The sequence below is a fragment of the Olea europaea genome, unplaced genomic scaffold, assembly GCF_002742605.1.
Source record: "Olea europaea var. sylvestris unplaced genomic scaffold, O_europaea_v1 scaffold2855, whole genome shotgun sequence".
Lineage (NCBI taxonomy): Eukaryota > Viridiplantae > Streptophyta > Magnoliopsida > Lamiales > Oleaceae > Olea > Olea europaea.
Window position 1 is genome coordinate 11,974 of NW_019247071.1, and position 5,696 is coordinate 17,669.

At 33.8% G+C, this 5,696-nt stretch overlaps 1 long non-coding RNA gene across 1 annotated transcript; it reads left to right on the forward strand.

The window, feature by feature from the left end:
• The first annotated feature begins 2,792 nt into the window (after positions 1 to 2,792).
• On the forward strand, positions 2,793 to 4,339 carry LOC111384145. Its single transcript, XR_002700856.1, has 2 exons — positions 2,793 to 2,919; positions 2,999 to 4,339. It is a non-coding gene; the product is annotated as an uncharacterized LOC111384145 (long non-coding RNA).
• The last annotated feature ends 1,357 nt before the right edge of the window (positions 4,340 to 5,696 follow it).

The following is a 5,696-nucleotide window of genomic DNA, read 5'->3' on the forward strand; positions in this document are numbered from 1 at the left end:
AAAAGGGTCGGATTGAATTTACTAGAGAAACTTGAAGTTTCTAGACTTATAGTTCGAAAATCTAAGAGCGTATACTTATGCGTGAAGGAAATGAGAAATATGAAGTTGTAATATATAATGCACGACTCTTAATATAGTGATTTTCGCGAAGATCGAGGTGGATAAAATCATGAGTCCATATAATGTTATTTTGCCGATACATAAAATTTGAACATGTTGTGGTCAGTGCATCTAGCAGACTATTAATGTTATCCCTAAAAAAATTAACATGCTTGAAGCATAATTTAAGTAATATTATCATGAGGGAGAGTAAATGCACGTTATACTATTTTTTCTTAACCAAAATATTGTCTAACTGGATTTTCTTAACCAAATTTTTAATGAGACAATCTTTGTAACGTAATCAAAAGAATAATGTACTATTTTTTTTTTTCATTAGGATTTTTCACATGGTATTTTTCTAATAAAGTTTTAACGAGATATATTCTTTGTGTATTGATGTCTTTAACCTATAAGATATTTACCCTTAAAATAATGCTCAAATATGTATGAGACTCTTGAAAAGATCAACAAGAATCATTTTTTGAATCATCATGTCACTACAATCAGTAAATGTTGACAAAATTTCATATGAAAATAGTGTTATTTAAAGACATTAACGTATGAGATATCAATATTGAAGATACTCACATATAAGATATCGTTTGATACAAAAATTTCCACTTATTGAAAATCAAGAAGAGTAGCTGTATCATTTTTCCTTCGATCAAAATTTATTCCATTGTATTTTCTTAACAATGCTTTAACGAGGCATCATTTTATTATTCCAAATTATTTGTACACTTTTTTCATTTTTTGTCATTTTTATCCCATGGGAGTTTTTTTTCTAAATAAGGTTCCAATGAAGATAGTTATTATGCAAATAATTATCAAAGGGAGATTGTTGTAAAACTATAAGATAAATATTGATGATTATGTAGTCTTATCATTATGCGTAGATTAGTCTTATTTAGGCATGTTTGAGTTACATTATTTTCAAAGAATGCATTTTTTAATAGTAAATTGATAGAGAATGTGTAGTTAAAAAAATAAGAAAAAGATTTGAGTATGTGTATAATATTATTTTATTGAAAATTGTGTAGTTGAAAACGAGAGACAAAAAATGTAATTTGAAAAAAATGGAAATTAAACAAGGGCTTAGTTTGGATAGTCTACTTCATTCCAATTATAACTCTCATTTTGAACTATATAAATAAGTGTCTTGATTATCAATAAAACATACAAGTTTATTGGATTCTCTCTTTAGGCCTCTTTTTATCTTTTTAGTTTATAACAAAGTTGCATTCAATATTCTTAGTTAAGGGCTGGACCCAATTTCCTCAAATAAAATTTTGGGAAAAATTTATATGTCAGGTATATTGTTTACACCAATTAACAAATCAGATACAAAGTTTAAAAATTCAAAATTCAAGTTTCTGTATAATTAATTAAAAATATTTATTAATTAAATAAAATAAAGTCACAGTTACACGATTAATGGTCACGGATTCATAATTATTGATCACAAATTTATTTATTGGTCACATATCATCGAATTAATTGGTTACAAATTATTTATTGGTCACAAATAAAAAATTTTGCAAGTCACAGATAAAAAATTTATAGGTTACAAATTATTTCATTGGTAACAGATCAAAAAAATTACAAGTTTCAGAGTCATATATGTTCAAATTTATTGGTCACATATTCTAAATAGTTGGTCACATGCACCAAATACCCCTACCACCGATTCTGATCCAGTATCAATCTTGGTCACAAATCGCCACCACATAATTGTGCTTGCACCACGCCATCGACTGCACCACACTAACACCGTCAACAAAATGATCATTAATTCAGCAAAAAAAAAACCACCACCACCAATTAAAATTGTGTATAGTTAACACCACCACCCATATCCTGTGCTAATCCATTCACAACCATCGATGTCACTTCCATGACCATCACCACCACCTTACCACTGTCAACCAAAATTACAACCACCATCACCCAAAAACCAACAAGCAGCAGTCACCACTACGACAAATGAATAACTGCAAATTGGAAAAGAGAAAGAGATAACACATTAACACCCCAAAACCCTAAACCACTCCCCACGCCGGCACCAATCACCATTTGCCGTCATTCGCACCGGTCACCGGAGCAGCAGTCGTCGAATCAACAGTAGGCGCCGCCACCACAAAGCCCCAAACCACTGCACTCGACGCTGCCACTGCTGAAAATCACATCAGCACTCACAACGATGGAAGAATTACCACGGTACTCACATTCGCGAGTCCAAGAGAAAGAGGCGTCCACACCAAAGAGTAGGTTTTATTGGCTACTGTGGCAACCGACGATGAATGACGATCGGAGGCCATGGAGTTAGAGAGAGAGAAGAGATTAGTGAGAGAATGAAGACCGGAAGCGTGATGAAAATATTAGGGTTGGGGAATTAAATTTGAATATTTAATTATTATCTCAAAACCTGATTTTTGAATAATGAAACTTGGTCTCTGATTTTTGAACTGTAATCTTTAAAGATATGAAATTATGTGATTTCCACTAAAATTTTACCTGGACTTAATGGGCTGGCCCAATCCAGCACCATCCACTTGATACCTTAAGATGGATCAAAGAAGGCAGGCTATGGTTTACTTTTTAATCCAATTCTAGAACTATGAGAAGCCCATTCGATTATGCCTACGAAACTTTTTACTGAGTACCACATGGGCCTGTGCATCCGGCCCACGCAGCACTCCAGCAAACCCTAGAGTCGTCTATAAATCGAAGCCAGTTCTCATCTTCACCCTAAGGGCAATTCTCAATAATACGGCCATTCGCAGAGCAATTCCAATGGCTGCCAGAACTCTAACAGGCGTACAAGCTAATTACTCGAACTTCTAGTTAATGGAAAACTAACAATTTCATTGATTTTTAGTTGACCTGATTTCTGCAGGCCGTGGTGGAGGCGGGGATTTTAGGGGAGTCAGGAGAGGTGGATGAGGTGGAGGAGGAAGCCGAATGAAGAGAGGCGCTGTTAGAGGCGGAGCAAGAGGAGGTGGAAGAGGAGCAAGCCGAGGAATGAAGCGACACCAAAGTTGTGGTAGGCACGATGGCTTGTTTTATGCTGAGGAAATGGACGGTGCTATTGTCACCAAGAATTTGGTCCCTGGTGCAACTGTTCATAATGAGACGAGAATCTCCACTGAGGTATAAAATTGATATTTTGATAGATTGAGTGCTTTTACCATTCCTTAGCAAGGGATCTTATAGAATGTCAAATGCTCTCTATTTTAAAGACCCAAATAGTGAAATTAGGCTTACACTGGATTCTTTATCTGAACCTTTTAAAATGGAATAGGTTTGGCTCTGTATTATGATTCTTGGATTTTCTTTTAGTGATCCAGTTATTTTTCTTGATGTGTAAATTGTGCTGTGATGAGTTACTCGGATTCCCCTTCAAGACATCTTGGGTGATGCAAAGACCGAGTTCTGATGCACAGCTGAATCAAAATTTTATTTCCTTCATTATATATATATATAATGGGCAATGGTATCTTGATGTTCTATCCGTTTGGCATTTTCCTAATTTTTATGAAAGTGCTTGCTTTTAGAGGAAGTTGGTCCTTTTAAAAAAATAGTTCATATGAAAACTAAGCTATCTTTCTTCAAAAGCTCTCTTACGTGAATCAAATGTAAAAGCAAAAGTAAAAGTCATGCCAAACGGCCCTAAGTTTACTGAACTTTGTACTTCTTACAAGCAATTGTTTCCTTTTGTTTTATGTTTATGACTATTTTTTTGAATCTGTTGGATGCTTTCCAAGGTTTGGAAGGTTATTAACTTTCTTTTCATTATGGACTTAAACTACTCTATATGTTTAAATCATGTTAAGCTGCAGATGACGAGTTACTCGGATTCCCCTTCAAGACATCTTGGGTGATGCAAAAACCGAGCTTCTGATGCAATAAATAAATCAGTATTTTATTTCCTTATTGCATATTATTTGATACCCTAATTAGTAATTACCATCATTACTATTTTGATTTTTTGCAATCTAGTTCATGATGAGAGTTATTGAAGTTAATTCTACCTCACATTCTTTTGTGAAATTACCTGTTTCATTGCTGTAGAAATATAGCTTTCTTTATTTGTTAACCCTTGATATTAATGTACAAAAAGAGGAGCTCATGCGAATATAACTGGTAAATGGCTATGGTCTATGGGAGTATGTGGCTTTGTATGGTGCTGAAAGCTCTGCTTGCTGCTTAAAATCCAGTGATCATTTTCTTCTTGTCATTCGGTTTTATGGATCAAGCTTTTAATAAGTTGGTTTATTGAATATTGCTGTTTGTAATGGTGTATAGCCCTTCACATGGGGTGCCCACATGAATAAAAAAATTGTGTTGTCACGATTTTTTTATTCACGTGGGTCCCCAATGTGAGGGGATGGTACACCATGGTGTACAATTTAGAAAAGCTCTTCTAAATTACAGCAAAATATGAATATTGCAACTGATTTGAAATAGGCTTCATGCTATAATTATCGCGCATAACAGAAATTTGGTAGGTAAAGAAAGAAACAAATCAATGGAATAAGGGGTTGGATAATGTTTTATGAATCAATTTATTTATTTATTTTGGAACCAAGGGGTAAGTATAACTATATTCATGTTTCAATTTATGAGCTTTGCTACATGTGCACCATGTTTGTATAGTCCTCTCACAGTAGGGGGCTCACGATTTTTATTCATGGTGAGCCCCTCTCATGTGAGGAGGCTGTATGGCATGATGTACAAATAGCAATATTTAATTTGGAAATGTATAGAGGTATATTAGGCACTTGAACAATACCTATGGTTTAAAAATTGATTCGTGCATGGGAAAGAGTCAAGGATTCAATCAAGATTGAATTGGTAATTAAAAATAAAGACATATATAAGAATGATGGTGCTCATTTTATGTTAAGTAATAGTAATGTGTCATATAAATTTATTAGTAGATAAAAATTTATCAAATAGATTTTTATATGATACATCATCAGTGTTAACATAAGATGAGGTTCGGTACTTATTAGATCGTATATAGACCATCAAAAGAGATGTAGTCTTGCTTCAAATCCTTTGACCACTGTTTGAAGATGATTTTTATAAGATCAAGGACCATTGTATAGTCTCTCTGGATCTTTATGATTTTCGAAAAAGAAGTGGAAGAAAGGTTTACCCAACTTAATGATCTTGAGATTTTTGTATCTCAATGCATGCATCATTGTACTTTTCATTTGACAATGATATTTAGGAATTTGGCTTAGTCATATATATATATATATATATTGTCTACAGTGGGCAGGAGTTATAATGCCTTTTGTGAATGTAACATGTAATGGTGTCAAGTCATACTTTCATTGTTGACGTGATGACATCACATATTGTCACGTTCATAGTGGGTATTATAATTTCTGTCCATTGTAGGGGAGATCAAATTTGATATATATACATAAACACACATGTTGTTCCTTAAGGACCTTCCCCTTTGGAGGTGAAAGAAGGTGTATTTTATTGCTCTCGTATCATCATTCCACGGAAGTTTTGACATAATAAGCCAATTTTCTAGATTACTAGTGAGGAAAATGTGCGTTGCATGTTAGTTAGTGAAT